The 17,133-nt window shown below is 49.0% G+C and overlaps 1 protein-coding gene across 1 annotated transcript in view; it reads left to right on the forward strand.

Moving 5' to 3' along the window:
* Nucleotides 1-3,738: 3,738 nt before the first annotated feature.
* The window catches only part of FAM107A (family with sequence similarity 107 member A), a 50,790-nt gene continuing 37,395 nt past the window's right edge, over nt 3,739-17,133 (forward strand). Inside the window, exon 1 of the mRNA XM_016131661.2 lies at nt 3,739-4,163. The gene's annotated coding sequence lies outside the window, so the exon portion shown is untranslated. The remainder of the gene's footprint in view (nt 4,164-17,133) is intronic.

The raw sequence follows: 17,133 nt of genomic DNA on the forward strand, positions 1-17,133 counted from the left end.
CTGTACCACCAAAACCCACCAAGGAGATAGTATTCCAGAGCTAGGCACCTTGGGCCTCACTGGGGTGGGCATCACAGAGTAGAAAACACCTGATAGATTCTCAGCATTATGTCCAGGGCATTGTGACCACTACAGGGATCCCCGGGTCATCTCAGGATTGGAGCAAGACAGAGAGTCCCAAAAAATAGCTGTAGAGGGTTGAGTCTATGTCACTGACTCTATTACCCATTAAAAGTCAGTTTCCTCATTCGACAGTTATTACTCACCTGATATGTGTCAGGAACTGAGGATGCTGTGGGGAGGGAATCAGGCACAGTCCCTGCTCATAGTGTAGGGGGGACACAGATCTAGAGGCAGTATGGCTTGATAAAAGCTATGTTGGGGAAAGGATTGCAGGATCAGGGAAGGCATCCTGGAGGAAGCAGCTGCCACACTCAGCCCTGGGAATGCTTAGGAGTCCAACAGGCAAAGAGGAGGAGGAGGGGTGTGCCAACCAAGGGGAGAGCAATGAACAAGGCCTGGAAGCTGGAAGAGGCAGAGGGAAATACAAGCCCCAAATTCTGAGACCCTGAGTGGCTTGCAAAGATTCCTGAAGGCTTGTCCACTCTGATGATGAGAAAATCAGTCCCTGAGTCTTACCCATTTTACTTCCTGAATGTTCCTGGGACCAGGCCCCTTTTTTCCATCCCCATGCCATCTTCCTGGTCCTGGACAGCACCCTCCCCACCAACCTGCCTCTCCTCTCTCCCAGGATGGGGTGATGAGGGAGAATGTATGTATCTTTTGGTTTTCTCAGCCGCAGGATCTTTCCAGTGGCTGTAATTCTGATCCTCGCCACTAGGTGGCAGCCCAAGCTAGAAAGGGAAGTGTGGCAAGGTTTCTGGAGCCCACTCAGTTTTTGAGAAAGGTGTTCTTAATGGACTGGTTACCTGGGACTTGCGAATGGGCAGTGGATTTACCATCACTATTATTAACAGTATCATAAAAACATCACGTAACTTCTCCGGAGAATTGCTCTTATCCAAATATGCTCTGCGCAGTTTTACATAAATTACCTCATTTTGTCCTCACAAGCCCTTTGGTTGGGGCCGTTGTTATCCCCTTTTACACGTGGGGAAAATGAGATTCAGAGAGATCAAGTGACTTGTCCAAAGTCACACAACTAAGGAGCCTCAGAATAAGGATTGGAATCCCAGTCTATCTCCATCACTGTAGAAACAAACTCTTCAGAAACACTTGCCCTAAAACTCTAGTGAGGTAAACAGCGTCTAATCCCCCATTCCTCCTCCCTTCCCCCTTCCTCATTCCCCTCTTCCCCCTCCTCTTCTTCTTATTCCTCCCGAATGCCTCTGCAGACATTCTTTTTGAGTCGACTTTCTCATCCTCTCCCATCATTGCTTTGGGAGAGGCAGAGAAGGAGTAGATTGGAGAGATTTGGAACTCCTCTTTTGGAAACCCTCCCACATTGCACAAGTCTTGCTTCTTTCTATAAGCAGATGTTTATGCCCATTGTGCAGGTGGAGAAAGAGAGGCTGAGAACATTGCCCAGGCCACAAAGTGAGACAAGGCAAAGCTGGACTTAGAATACCTGGTCCTCACTCATTCACCACCAACTGGTCGTTGTATAAACCATTGTGTCTATATTCCAAGCACCTCCTCCATGCCAGGCCTTGTGCCAGGCTCCAGGGCCACCACCCGCGTTCCTCCTGCCCATGGCATGGGGTCCCAATGTTGCATTTCGGACCCATACCCTGCAAAAAGCCTGGCTTCAGACTTTCAGCCAATTGAGGCCCCCAGTCAACCAGGCTTTTAGTGTAGCTCATAAGTCATATTTCAGCAGGACTCCAAGCAGATGGGAAAAAATTAATAAATGTGTAAAGTTCCTTTTTCTCTCCTCCCATCCCACGAATAGCCAAGCTTATGCATAGTTTGGGGATGGCTGCCAAAGGAGTTTGATCCTCAGGATTGGCTTATGGCATTTTTACTGCGCCGGCTGACTGCCAGTTTTGTCATCGCCCTTTACAACGTTGTGGACACTCTCCTTACTATAGAAAATCAGCTGTACCTCAGGCGTGATTGGAACAGGGAGCAGCTGTGGCAGGGGCTGGACCCAGGAGAAGCCTCGGAAGGGAGATCCACATTTTTGCTTGGCCAGAGGGGGCATGGGTATGGAGGGAAATATAGCAACAACAATAACAACAGTATTAATAATTGCAATACCAGGAGCATTTGCGATGAGTCAGGGCTGTGCTGAACACTCTGCATACTTAGACCGTTTTATTTAATCCTCTATAATCTGCAGTGTGCCAAGCACTATTCTAAATCCAGGGTATAACCTGATGAACAAGACAGACCAGGTCCCAGCCTTTGTGGAGATGCCATTACAGGCTGGGAAGACGAACAACAAACACAGAAATAATATCATTTCGGTCGTCGTTAAACGCTATGAAAAAGTAATAAACAGAAAGCCTGGGAAGCTGCTTTGCATAGGGAGACAGGGAAATCTTCTTCAAGGAGGCGATAATTGAGCCTAAAGGATCAAAAGGAAAGAAACATGCAAAGATCAACAAAATAGAGTAAAGGGAGAGAGATGGGAAGCATTCCAGGCAGAGAGAACGGCACGTGCAACAGTCCCGAGGTGAGGGGAAGGGGGTCTGACCCAGGAACTGCCAGGGAGAGAGGCGAGTGGGAAACGAGCTCCGACACGTAAGCAGGGCTTACTAGATCGTGCGTGTTAACCATGATCGTTTCGTGAACCCTGGGGGATTTCATTCCATGGGCAAAGCCAGATCTAAAACACCTAATCCTTGACTGTACAACCAACTGCCATTTCTTACAGCATCACCACCTCCTCTGGGCCGGGCACTGTACTAGAGGAAAGGGGAGGGGGACGAGTTTTCTCCCTCCCGCCCAGTCCTTGGGAACGGTGTCGTGCTTAATGGACTGGTTACCTGGGCCTTGCCAATGGCAGTGGGTCTACTGTCACTATCGTTAACAGCATCATAACCGTAGCACCCAACTTCTCTGGAGAATTGCTGTGGTCCAAAGATGCTCTATGCAGAGCTTTACATGAATTACCTCATCTCATCCTCACAGCCCCATGGGGTGGGGCTGTTGTTATCGCCCTTTGGTCAAGAGGAAGGTGATAAAACAGGGAATGACATGATCTGATTTATGCTTTAATAAAAAAACGAATGCTTCGGCTGCACCCCCGTTCCCCTTTCAGCCCTCAGAGAAGCCCTCTGCAGCATGATTATCTGACCCCACACACACAGAAGAAGAAACTGAGGTTCGCAGAACTCAAACCATGTCCCTCAGGTCACACAACTGTGTAAAACAGAGCAAAGACTCAAGCCCAAGGTGATTCTGGTCTTAATCTTGTCCCACATTTGTGACAAAGAGAGGAGGGGCCTGCCAGGGGTACTTCTAGAACTTGGCCACAGGCCTAGAGTCTGGCCTCCAGATATTTTCCTGGCCTGAGCCCAGACCAGCTGCCCTTTGGCTTTCCCTGCTTGGACTGCTGCACCGTTGAATGAATTGTTCTGCTCTCAGAGTCTCTGCTCTGGGAAAGCCCTGGCCAAAAGTGTCTTCAAAAATCTATTATTAATGGGGCTGTCCAGCCTGAGGCTTACTTCCCCGTGCGGGCCTGCCCTGAGCCCCACAGAGCCACCCCGCACAGACTCCATGGTCTGGGCCCTGTCTGCTGAGCAGTGCCCAGCCTGGCAAGAAGGCCACGTCCTGCCCGCTGGGCAGGATGTCACCCGCCGTGCCTGAGCTGCCTACAGCACAGAAAGACGTCTCTTTGCTTCTCCTCAACCCCAGCTGCTTCAGTTTCCCTTCCAGAGAGAGGCAGGGGCCTGGGAGGTGAGGAGCCACGGAAACCCCAGGAGGGCCTTCGGGGCCACCTGCCGATACCAGCCTCTCTGTCAGGATCAATCGCCCTAAGCCTGTCTGAGGAGCTCCGGGCTTAGCAGCAGCCGTGAAAGCCGCCTTTGTGCCTGAGGAGAATGAGCCGCAACAGCACGGGGGACCCTGGCCCAGGGAACCCCTCGGGCCCCAGCTCCTGAAATCAGCACCAGCGGGAAGGACCCCCAGCACGGCCCCCGAGGCCCACCCAGGCCTGGTGCCCACTTCATGCCATGGGAGCAGCCCAAGGGAAGAAGGTAGGAGCCCTGAGGGTCCTGCTGGGACCCTGGACATGAGAAGGGAGACCGAACCTACCTGATGGCACCCTCATACACCCACCTGCCAGTTTCTTGGAGCCTCAGCCAAGCACTGCCCACCAGCCTCCTTCCCGGATCTCATAGCCAGGATTTTTTTCTAGAAAACTAGCTATGGCCCAGGGCAAAGTCAGTGCCTGATCTCTCCATCTCCGGATCGGACCTGGGGGTTGCCGGGCCTCTGGGCTCCCTGGTCTGACACACACACCTCTCTACTTCCCTGCACGTGGCCCCCTGACCACCCCCTCCCTTTCACCAAGGGAGTGTTGGCACAGGTGGACACAGGGGCAGGACAAAGAAATAAGAGTCTTTATAGTTAAGTTGAATTACCAAATATGGGGCCACGGGCAAGTTAGTGAAGCTTTCTGTAACTCATTTCCTCATCTGTAAACTGGGGACGATGGTAGCCACCATCTCAGAGGCTTGTGGTGAGAATTAAAATATGCAAAGTGTTTGAAATAGTGCCTGCCACATAGTAGGCTATGTATAAACTATGCTCTATTATTATTAGAATGCTCTTCATATTATTATCGAAATCCGGGCTCTCAGTTGGGGGGTTTGTAGAAAGCACGGTGTTTCCAAAAAAAAGTTGTCTGTAGACCCCCTGCCTCAGCATTAGAGATGGGGTGTGGGAGGGGGCTGGTTAAAGGTCACCCTCTTGGGTCCCACCCATCCCTCCTGGATCAGAGTCTCTGGGAATCTGAGTTTATTAGCCAACTCTCTGGGGATTCTCGTACCCGCTCACAGCCCACAGTGGCCCAGGACTGTGACCCTCGCCTGGGTCCCACCTCCTCCTCCTACCTGCTGTGGTGAGGAACTGAACCCCTCTGGATCTCAAGTCCGGGTCTGTGAAGTGGGGCCGGTATCCACCGCATGGGAGGCTGGATGAGGCGGTGCCTGTAAAGGGCTTAGCATCTGCCTGACTCCCAGAGGGCCCCAATAAACAAGGGCTCCGATTTTTAAACAACCCTCGATGACCCAATACATTAAAGTTAGGGAACTGAGACTCAGAGGCAAGGTGTGATTTGTTAGCCAGGGTCATGCCCCTAGTGGGGAGAAAGGATGGGATTCTGCCTGTCCAAACTTTCTGCCACCCCAGCCCATCCCACATTTTTCAAACATAATGTAAAATACATCATGGACCCCATGAAGGAAGCTCTCTGGACTTTCGTTTCCCCATTTGCAAAATGCAAATGATGGGCTAGATAATGCCTAGGGGTCTCCTAGTGTTGGCCTTTGCTCCCACCTCCCCTAAGTGCCCCCTAACAGCATTATCCTAGAAGTTTAACATCCTGGGGCTGTCACTCCACCCCCTCCCCCAGCGCGCGCGCGCGCGCGCGCGCACACACACACACACACACACACACACACACACAATGCCCACTCATGCCTGCAGGGGCCAGTGTGGGTTGCTTGCAGTAGGGGCAGGGAAATTGTCTGACTTAGTCCCCAGGGAGTCCCAGAACTGCCTTCCCAGCCAAGCCCTGAGCCCTGGCCCCAACCAATCCCATCTTTCACAAACACCCTTCCTGTTCTTCCCCTCTCTCAGGGAAATGAGCTCAGTCTCTAGATCCTATCTGTGCTGAAGGTGAGTGTGAGGAAAGAGTCACCTTAGAGACCTGCTTCCCAGGCCTAGAAAAGATCCTAGCCAAGGTCTAGCCCAAGAATAGGAAAATATGGCCCACGTACTGCCTCATTCTCTTCCCTCGCCCATGGCAGACATCACAAACCAATTCTTGCACCCTTACCCACTATGCCTATATAACCTCAGAATCCTTCTCAATGCAGCCTCCCAGGACTCAACCCTCAGTCAGTCAGAAGTAGCCCCAGGTTGAAAGCTGTGCCTATCCCTGGGCCCAGCCCCTTCACCTGCTTTCAGGGAAAAGCCCCTGCTTGGAGAAGGTAACGGGGCGCAGTGATTGGGAACTGGGCTTTAGAGTCAGGCCGGCCTGAGTCAATGCCTCCACATCCTCTGTGACCTTGGACAAGTCACTGCACCTCTCTGAGCCTCAGATTCTGTCTCAATAAGCTAAAGCTAACAATCCGCCTCAGAGTGTTGTAAAACCTAAATTATATCATGCCTGGGACAAAACAGGTGCTTAGTCAACGTTATCTCTTCCTGAACTGGATCCTCTCACACCTGCATTCTCTTCTGAGCCTCACACTGTTTCTTTAAGCCAGCAAGGCCATCAATGTCACACCCAATGGTAAATAAAAAAGCTGGGGCCCAGCAAATGTGACTGTCCCCAGATGGTCAGTGGTGGAGTCGGCCTAGAGAAGGAGTGTGGGCATGCCCAGACCAGGCCCCCTCTGGAACTCCCCCATCTGTGGACCACCACACCCAACCCCCACACGCCCAGCTCTCTCTTGCTCTCTGAGGCAACAGCTCAGCTGGCCTCAGTGTGGAGCATTGCCCGGCACCCGTTCATTTATTTTCCCACTAGCTTATCCTATAAAGGAAACTCTACTGTCCTCAAGGGTTTCCCAGACCTCTTCCCACAATTACAACTTAATCATAATCATAAAATAACAGCTTAGCTCAACCCCTTGGTGATGTGGTTCACGGCCCTCCCCATGATACAGCTGGGAGGAAAAGAGGGAAAGAACTTGCCCGGGGCCATGCAGCCAGGGCTGTCCACAATGCCTAGCGGCTCCAGACCATACCCCAAGAGCACACAGGAAGGCAGTGGGTCTCCTTCCCCAGCACCATGATGGCCAGGACCCAGCTGCCCCTTGAAGATTACTCTTGCCCACTAAGTGCACTCTCTCAGTGCAGAACCCTGTCCATCACATCTTCATTTGCTGCCGGTCCCAGCCTCCCATAGGAATATTAACTGGATACCTGCTTCCCTGTGCTGGGAGACCACAGGGTCTGGCTACTTCATCTTCGGCCCCCACTCAGCAACCAGTGTCTGTCCTTCAGGAAGGGGACACCTGCAAGTTTCCATAGGCTATTCCTACACAAGTTCAATACCTCAGGCCATGATCTTAATTCTACCCTGAAAGAGGCCATTACTTAAAAAAAAAAAAAAAAAAGATACTAAATGATACCCTAATACTAAACATACGTATGTTACTGATAATAGCTCAACTGCATTACGGCTTTTGCACAAGTTCTCAGGTTAAATCTTCCAACAGCTCTTGGAGGTGGGTCCTTTTATTACCCAACCAGTAAGAGGCATGGAGAGATTAAACAAGAAGCTCGGGCCACCCAGCTAGAAAGTGGTAGAGTCGAGATGTGAAGCAGGCAGCCTAAAGAGCCTGGCTCTTAGCCAGAGACCTTCACTGCCGGTGCTGAAAGTGGGCTCTTGAGCAGGCAGAACAGTGTTCAGACCCTGTCGTGGACCCCCATAAGGACAACCTGCTTTGCCTCTCTGAGCTGTAGTCTCTTCATCCGAGAGAATGATTTCACCTTCCGCACCAGGAGGAGGTGGGGGGCCCGGCAGCAGGTGCTCAGAGGGTGGTGGGTGAAACTGTGACCGCTGCTCTAGAAGCTGAAGGCGGAGCTTCAGCAGAGAAGGGGCTGGGTGTGCCCCCACATCCAGGGTGTGACCCTCGAAGTCTTGGACACTTAGCATTCTCTAAAAGCTTTCTCCAAACTCAGCACCGCCCAGGTTTTTCACTTCCCTGAACAAACCATGGATTCTGACTGTTGATGTTTGCCAAGACATTCATCACTTTGTGTGCATCCTCATTAGAAGAAAGTTTCTTGGCTGAAACAAAAAGGAAAAAATGCGGGCAACATGGCTAACTTTGGTAAATGTCCTGAAAGGGAGCGTTTGTTCTTTCAGAGCCCAGAAGGCACACAGCTGGCTGGGCCCACTGGCTTCCCCAGCAACTCTCCCTGCCGATGATGGCTGGCTCCTGCTCGCCTCGCTCAGCTCAGAGGGGTCTGAGGAGCTCATTAGGAGGCTCTCTGTCCATGCCACGCCATGGCCCCCACTCTGCACACTGCCTCAGATTGCTTCTCTGAAGGGAACTGGGGTCAAGCACCACACTCCTCAGTGCCATGGGGAGTCCACAGCTGGGTTCCCAAAGGGCTTGGGATGGGAGGCTCAGGGACAAGAGACAAAGGTTGTTGGGAGCGCATGGGGAGAAAGGGAGAGAATACCACTCCCAACGAAAGCAGAGCTCTGCTCCTGCTAGCAGCCTCCTCACTGAGCCCTGTCTCCCAGAATCACTCCAGCCTCTTGGCCTTTGCTCATACCAGGCGCCTGCCTGGACCGCATCTTCCAGCTCCTACTCACAACCCGGCCCGTCTCCGAGTTCCAGGCTCAGCACTGGCCCACCTGTTCTTGTAAGTGTTCTTGGACCAGGTGTACACTGAGTTCTGACACCTGACAAATATTCCATCCTAAGCTAAGGGAAGATAAGGACGAAGGATATCACACATTGAGCACCCACCCTTGCTGGCCACTCTGCTAGGAGCTTTCACATGCTTTCCCTCCAGCACTCCAACCCTCCCTACCCTAACGATGAGGTAGAGGCTGCCATACCCAAGTCATGGGTGAGTAACACTCACAGCTGAGCTGCTGTGCCCTTCAGGCCTGCTCTGGGCCTCAGCGCACATCCTGAGGCCTGCACCCCGCCATGAGCTAGACACTCCACCAGCTTTTCTCACATACTCCTCACAAATGCCCTATGAGGGGGCTACGGTTGTCATCCCCATTTTACAGACCAGGACACTGAGACTCAGAGATCACCGGCAAGGAAGTGGCAGGGCCAAGGGGTTGCGTTGACATCTGCCCAGCCAGGTGACACCGATCAGGCCAGGCACATCACATACTTATCTCAAATCCTCCCACCACCCTGTAGCCCCCATTATGCAGATGAGGAAACTGGGACCCATGTGTCGGGCTCAGGGTTCTTTGGAAAGCGTGAGAGCCAGGGGAGAAGAGGCCGGGGGTTAAGTAGAGGCTCTGGCCTCGCTCACTGGGTGATGTCCAAGCCTCGGTTTCTCATCTGTAAAATAGGGATGAAATTGCACCAAATTTGGTATGACTAGTGTAAAGATTAAGTGAGAAATTGCCTGCAACATCTCAGACACCTTCCTTCCTCTTCGATTCTCAGTTTCCCTATCTGGGAACTGAGGGGTTGAATTAAATGATTCCCAATGCCCCTCCCAACCATGGTAAAAATGACAAACTCCAAATATCTTTTGGAAGGAGGTGGGTGCCTTTTCAGACCTTTCAACTGAAGCCCAGGGCACTGACCTAGTCACTGTGTCCTTAGCAGGATGCAATAAAATGAAAGATGGGGCCCCTTGTACAAAAATTATAACAAGTCATAAAACAGTGATGGCAGAGCATTAATTCAAGCAAAGGAGCCTTATGAGTGCATTTGCAACTGCACAGGTCACATGCCCAGAGAGCCAGCCCCAGTCATTAGTGCCGGCTGGGGGACAGCTAAGTGTGGCGGGCCACACTCCTGGGGGTGCTGGTATTGGGAACCTGGCTTCCCAAACCCTCGACTTCCGTCATTCAGTCCCAGCTCCCTCCCGCCTGTTTTTACTCCATCTGTTCAGTCCCTGGATTTGAAAGTCCCTGAATGTTTTCTTCCCCAGGCTGAGCAAATTGGTAAACATACTGTCCTTCCCTGCACTGGGGACTATCCTCCCCACCTCATCCACCCCACCCTCAGAATGGCCTGGCCTGAAACCCTTGGAAAAGTTGGAGCTGAACTTTCTTCCCTGGGGCAGCCCAGGGACAGAGGGTGGGGTGGGAGAGCTGTGGGGGATGTACTGGCAGCAACTGAAAGGGGCATTTGAAAGCAGGCAGAGTGACCTTTGGAAGCAGAGAAAGGGAAGTTTTCCTGTCCCCCAAAGTCACCCACTGGGCTTTCATTCTCCTCTGCCCTTGGTTCCCCAAGCTGAGTTCCAGAGTTGAATGCTGCGTCAAACAGAGCTATAGGTTGGGCACTGCACAAAGGCAATGAGTGGATGGGTAAGCAGGGGTGTAAATTCGGTCCACCCTCTACCTGTGGATCCTTGCACCCGGGTACTGGCTAGGTCTGCCCAGAGAAATGAATGTTGCTTTGTAAATACACAGTGATGTCACTTATAGCCCTGCAATCACCTCTTGCAAGATTAGAATTTTTCCTGTCCATCCTTATGGCTGGAAGCCTGGCTTGGGAGAGACAGAAATCAAAGGAGAAAAGGAAGAAAGATGCCAGCTTCGTTGCCGCTTCCAGGAAGACTTCCCTGAGTGTATCTATGCAGGGTGAGGGGCCCAGGAAAGGGGAGAGAGGGGGCAAGCTTGTCTCAGAGCTGCGTTTGCATAACTAGGTCTCAGGTTTTACTAAGTCCCGGAGGATTATCAGTGGTAGCTGGGAAGGGGCCAGAGAGATTAAAAGTGGGTAAAGCTCCCTCAGGGACCCATGGCCCCGCCACACCCCCTGCGTTCCCCAGACTACAGCAAAGCCCACTATGTTCTCAACATTCTCTCCACCACACTGACCACGTTGTAATTTCATATTTAATCTTGTGACTATCCACAAGGGAAGAGAAACTATGTTTGATTTTCGGCTCTCCACTGTGTCCCCAGCATCTAGCATGGAATAGGTGCTCAAGAAATTGAGGAAGGAAGTGAAAGAGAGAGGGAGGCTAGGTCCCCATGGAAGTAACTCAAGGGTGGGGTTGAAGGCCAAGCTCATGAAAGGATCTGCACGGAACCTTAGGCTGGGGGGAAAGGTGTTCTTTCTCCCACGCATCTCCTCCTTTCCCTTAAACAGCTTTAAGGCTCTGACCTAAATTCCCACATTCCCCACCCTGCCTTCACCTGCCCATCAGAGACAGACAAACAGACAGGAGACACACAAATAGAGAGAGAGAGAGAGAGAGAGAGAGAGAGAGAGAGAGAGAGAGAGAGAGAGACTCCATTTGCACATTTTCCTGGCCAAATGCAAAATCCTCCTTGATTCCTCATCATTCCCTCCACAAGAGTTGACTGGGCACCTCAGCACTCAGATCCTGTCCTCAGGGTGTACAGCCCAGCAGGAGAGAAAGAAGTCACCAGCAATGACAGAGCAGGTGCTGGGGGCTTTGATGAGAGAAACACAGAAGACTCAAGGCACAGAAGGGGGACCACAAATCCAGGGAAGCTCCTGGATCCCCAAGCTGTGATCTGAAGGATGAATAAGGATTAATCAGGTCAGGGGACTGGGAGAAGTTTCTGAGGACACGGCAGCATCTGCCAAAGCCCAGAGGCCTGAGGAGCATGGCGTGTCCCAAGGACTAAAAGAGCCTCCTGGTTTGCCAGCTCCTTTTCCTGAGCCTCATGGGGCCTCCTAATTCTAGTTCTGGAGTGGGGACCGTCATAGGGCTGCTTCAGGTGGGGCCTTAAGTCCCCACTCTCCCATCTAGGCCTCCACTCACCCTGCAACAGCACCCCTCTCCCCCCCCCACCACAAAATAAAACCAACTGTGTGTCTGCCTCAGACTCTGATCAAGAACTTTTTTCCCCTCTCCTTTCTTTTGCTCAATTATTCAAAATAGAGCTAAGAGAAAAAGAAAAAGACAGACTGGGAGAGAGGAAAGAGATAGAGACAGACATAGATACAAAGAGAAAGCCCCCTGGGAAACTTTCCAGAATGAGGAAACCACAAGCCTATCCTCCCCATCCTCAGCCCCTCTGCTCCCATGCATTTGAGTCCCCACCTGGCCTCTTTTTCACTCCCAGATGTTTTCATGCCTCCTGGCAGGAAAGGGGGAAAGGAGCCAGAAGGGCCGCCTTTACCCCATCATCAGGCCCCAGGGGCAAATATCCTTTCCTGGATGATAGAGAGAAGAATATTTCCTTCATTCTTTTTCTGTACCTCATGTACCTCTTCTTAGTCCAATCATCCCAGTCTACTAATATGAAAAAGCCTTTGCTCAGAGGCCCTGAGCAACCTGGGCAAGACCATCTCCCTCTCTAGGCTTCAAGTTTCTACCACTGTCAAAGCAGGCAAGGGAGAAGAAGGGAGAGTGGGAACCATCATCCACCAAAGGATGTAGGGCCAGGACCCCAAGCATGCAATGTCATTAGCCCCTGGCCTGGGTTGTTTTCCCCCTTTCACAGCCGTAAAGAGGTTGGATGAGATCACTGAGTTAATGCAAGTGGCCGTCAGATTCCTCCCACCTGCACGAAAGCCAAGGGCTTGCAGAGAACTTGCAAGACGCAGCCCAACCTTGACCTACACCCATGAGATGAACCATAACCACCCAAACAGTTCAAAAGCTTAAGCAGTCACAATTCTTCTCAAGCCTCCATCCTTTTCACCTGTAAAAAGGGTACTTCCTGAAGATAAAAGTAAATATGCTTTTTAATATTTGAAATCCCACATGGAAACCTCACTATAAACCCAGCCACAAAGGTATGACTTCTCCATTTCACCAAAGCAAAAACCCAGATTCAGAGAGGAGGAGTTCACTGCTCAAGGTCACGTAGGCAGCAAGTGCCAGAGCCAGGACTTGAACCCAGATACATCTGATACCACAGCCCGCATTCTCAGTGACTTGTTTTTTAAGCGTCAAAACGAAGGTGTGCGTCTCAAGCTAGAGTAAATCTTCACCTTGCTGGGTAGAGTTACTAGATGCTATGGCTTCAGTCCCACTGGGAGCAGCACTGAAGAGGGGCCTTAAAGATCAGAAGAATTTAATTTCTATCGTGAAAGTGTTTGGAGGTGGGGCAGGAGCGGTCAAATCAAAAGCTGGCTCTTGAGAAGGCAGAAACCCAAAAACACAGCTCCCTTGCTGGGCCCCAGGGATCTGCTTTCAGAACATTGTGTCTCCTAAGCTGAGATGAACGAGGGGCTTTGTTTAAGTGAGAGATCAGATCTCGGGCTGTAGGGCAGAGGGAAAGGGCAAGGAGCTGGAACTCTTCTTGGGTGACCTAGAAATCTAAGAGGAGGACAAAAACAATGAGGGAGTCTGCCCCGGGGAGGCTGGGAGAGCCTAGCTTGGTCTTGGTGACATCTTGGTCCCAAGAAAACTCAGGATGGGGACTGGGGCGTCCCTGAGGGGATGTTACACCCAGAGCCTGCAGAACTCAGCCAAAAACCAGGCAGCGACGCTGTTTGAGGGGTTAACCCAGGGGGTTTTCTTTATGCACCTGAGCTTTCAGGAATACTTTGGGGTCATTTCGAAGTGTGCAATGTGACAAGTGTTCGTGGCAAATGTACGATGTAGCAAAAGTCCACCTGTGCACTCTTCCCTGGCTCTTCCCAGGACCAGCTCCTTCACATCTCAGCTCTAAGAGAGGCCTTCCCTGACCCCTCCCACTATAGTACCCCCATCTTGGTCCCCAGTTCTGCAGTTCCTTCATAGAACTTACCACCATCCTTCCTTATTCCCAGTCAGCAAGTCAGCTCCATGAGGGCAGAGACCTTACCTGTCACTGACTCTGGACGCTCAGCACCTAGTGCAGGTCTGACATATAATAGGCACACGTGAACCCATAGCTACCTTGCAGGGAACTCACTTGTTCATCCCACAGATATTTCCTGAACATCCACTTCTGTGCTAGATGCTGCCTCAGGCCTAGGGCGCAGAGGAGAGCCCAACCCCAGGGCCACTCATCAGTCAGTTTGCTCAGGGAGACAGACAGTACAAGCCACAATGTATAGGCCTTCACCATCAGTTCCCAAAATTCATAAAACCAATTGTACTATCAACCATGACTAGAACTGGGTATCAGCATGAAGATGTCCCCAAGGACCAGCTACCCCTTCCTGATTCCTTACTACCCTCCCCCTACCCCACACATAAGTCCTCTACCCACCAATGGCCCTGGAGCAGAGGAAGAAAAAGCAAGATCTCAAAATGATGGAGATGTAGTTTCTGACAGCCAGTGGGCTGAAAACTTGAATTTATCACTTAAATTCCATGAAGTGATCAAGAAGAAACTCATGGACATTGAGGGAGGGAGAGAGGGGTGTCCTAAGAGCTGGAATCCCTAAGAAGAACAAGTCTGACCCATGGCTTACCCATCTCAGCCCCCGGTCAGGGCGGGCCCAGACCAGGCCCGCTCAGGAGCTACACCTGAGGCTAGTTACTTTTTTCCTTCCAAAATTCCCACCTGGGTCATTTTATATAACTTAATTCAGGTTTTCCTGGGAAGAGGGTGCCAAATGAATTGGTCCTTGTGATGGAGGACAGGGTGAATCCTCCCAAATGGAGATTCAAGTCCTGCACTCAGAGAGGGAGGGTTCTTGACTGAGCACAGGAAACAATTCAAGGGCATGCCAGAGATAGAATCAAAAGGAAAGTTTGTTAGAGAAGGGATACACTCCACAGACAGATTGTGGTCTCTTCTGGGAGAAAGAGAGCCGAGAGGGTCAGAGAGATAGAGAGAAAACACAACCAGAAAGACCCTGAGCGTCCAGGGAATTCAGTTTATACATCATTTTTAGTTTCTATGAATTACAGTTTAAAGACCTCATTTACCAATTTTCCTTTGATAATATGGATATACAGTATGAAAGGTAAGGGTGTGTGGTGAGAAAGCCTGCTGGCAATCCCCAGCCTTTGATCTATAGGTTTCCCATGCTTTTTGGCAATACGGAATGAATGTAGGGTATGACTTAAAGACTCTGTTTACCCTTTACAGTATGGGTAAATGGTTTTGGTTTGTTAGTAATTCCAGTAGGAATCTTTCTTTGTTCTGTAGTTTTTTTGTAGTGTGGCCATCTGAATATAGCTTGATTTAACATTTAGTTCTCATGTCTCCTCCATACATTACTTGCATAATATTTGTCACGTTCTTCCTCAAAGATGATTTTTGGATAGGTAAATAATTTTTGCACCATAATTATTAATTTTTAAATTATGTTAACTAAATATTACATAGTTATAAAAGACTCCTTATGTGTATATGTTGGAAAACATATACACATAAGGTATAATGAAGCATGGCCAACAAACACCCATGTATATCTGACCACCTAGCTAAAGAAAAAAGCACCTGACCATTACCTGGAAATACTCTGGGCCCTGCCAATGCTTCCCCTTTCCCTGCTCTCAGAGGTCACCACTTTCCCTCCCAGATATGGTGACAGAGCCCTAAGCTGTAAGCTGTTGACGATTCCAGCTCTGCATAAATGGGATTGCTGTGTGTTCCCATCTACAATGTGCTTTTTTCATTTACGGTGTGTTCCTGAGATTCGTGCACATCGTTGTGTGTATCTGTAAAGTATCTGCAAGATAGACTAGTGTTTCACTGTACAAATATGCCACAATTCATCTGTCCACACTACTGCTGATAGACACTCGGATTGTTCCCAGAACTTTTGCCATCTTAAAACTGTTCCTGTGAACTTTTTTCTGCATGTCTCAGAGTGTCCAGGTGTCTCTCAGGTTTCTATCAAGAAGTAGGACCTCTGAGTCTGAGGGCACATACATTCTCGCCTGTAGGGAAGGCAAGGCTGTACCTCTACCCTCAGGGTCTCCCCTGGGCCTGGGAATTAAATCAACCTAAGAGAGATTAACAGGAGAAAAGCTTACAGATTTTTACGTGTATGTGGAGTCCCCATAGGAAAATGATGACCCCGAAAATAAATAGGCTCCAGTGCTTATATACCAGGTTGAACAAAGAATAGCAACTGAGGGAAAGTAACTGAAATATATGGGGTAACTAAAGGAAGATAAGAGTTATTTTAACAAGGTCTCTTCATGTAGATTTCTCTCAGTCTCAATTTCCTGTGTCTGGTGATAAGAACATTTCTTTCCTGCTGATATAAGGAGGGCATCTTTCACATGGGAGTTTTATCTCCTGCTTTCCGAAAGAAAAGGGGAGGTCACAGCACTCCTCGTGCACCTACTGTTTTTCAAGTGTCTTCAGCTCAAAATATGCCAAAGCAGCATATTTTGGGGTGAAGTATTCTATCATCACTCCCACTTTTACTAGATAAAGCCAAACTGATTATAGCAAATCACACTCCCACTGGCATTGTGTTTGGTTGCCCCAAATTTTTACCAACGGCTTCTGTTTTTCAAACATCTTCATTTTTGTGAAGTTGGTGGATGTATACTGGTATCTCATTATGGTTTTTGCTTTCATTTTTAAAAACGGCAGACTTGATTTAAAAGATATATTTAGAACCCTATATATTATTTTTCCAGCACTCATGCAGCATTTACAAATGTTGACCACATATTCTAGGTTGCAAAACCTAGATATTCTAGATTGCAAAATCCAAATCCCAAAGAATCAGTACCATATACATCATAGTGTATGTTTACAACATAATCAAAGGATAATAATGGACAACTAAAAAAGAAACTAAAGTATATTTTGAAGATATAAAACACTTCTAAATCGGCCAAACAAGATATCAAGACAATCTTTTGACCTAAATGATAATGAAAATACTATACATCAGAATGTTCAGGATGCAGCTAAAACAGTATTTAAGGGGATATTTATAGCTTTAAATGCAGATAGGAAAGGCTGAGATTTAATGAGCTAAAAGTCAAAGTTAAGAAGTTGGTAAAAGAACAACAGAACCAACCCAAAAAACATTGAAGAAAGGCAAAAATAAAAGCAAAAACTAAAGAAGTAGAAAATAAATGTCTGATAATGAAGAGCAATATGGTCAAAAGTTGGTTCTTTTAACAAGATAGTAGTGGATGATATTGCCGACTTTATGCCTGTAAATTTTTTAACCTTCTAGAAACATTTGGAAAATATTTTTGAACAAAATTAGCTTAAGGGGAAATAGAAAACCTAAATAGTTAATAACATTTAAAGAAATTGAATCATGAGTTAATCTTTCCACAAAGAGACCATCAGTTTTATTAGTGAGCTCTATTAAACGTTAAAGGAATTCATCAATTTAAGTTTATATAAAGTCTGTTAGACAATAGAAAATGAGGAAGCACTTCCCACCTTGTTTTATAATAAAATAACTTTTATATCGAAATTAAACAAGGACAGTG

The sequence above is a fragment of the Rousettus aegyptiacus genome, unplaced genomic scaffold, assembly GCF_014176215.1.
Source record: "Rousettus aegyptiacus isolate mRouAeg1 unplaced genomic scaffold, mRouAeg1.p scaffold_m13_p_4, whole genome shotgun sequence".
NCBI classification, from domain to species: Eukaryota; Metazoa; Chordata; class Mammalia; order Chiroptera; family Pteropodidae; genus Rousettus; species Rousettus aegyptiacus.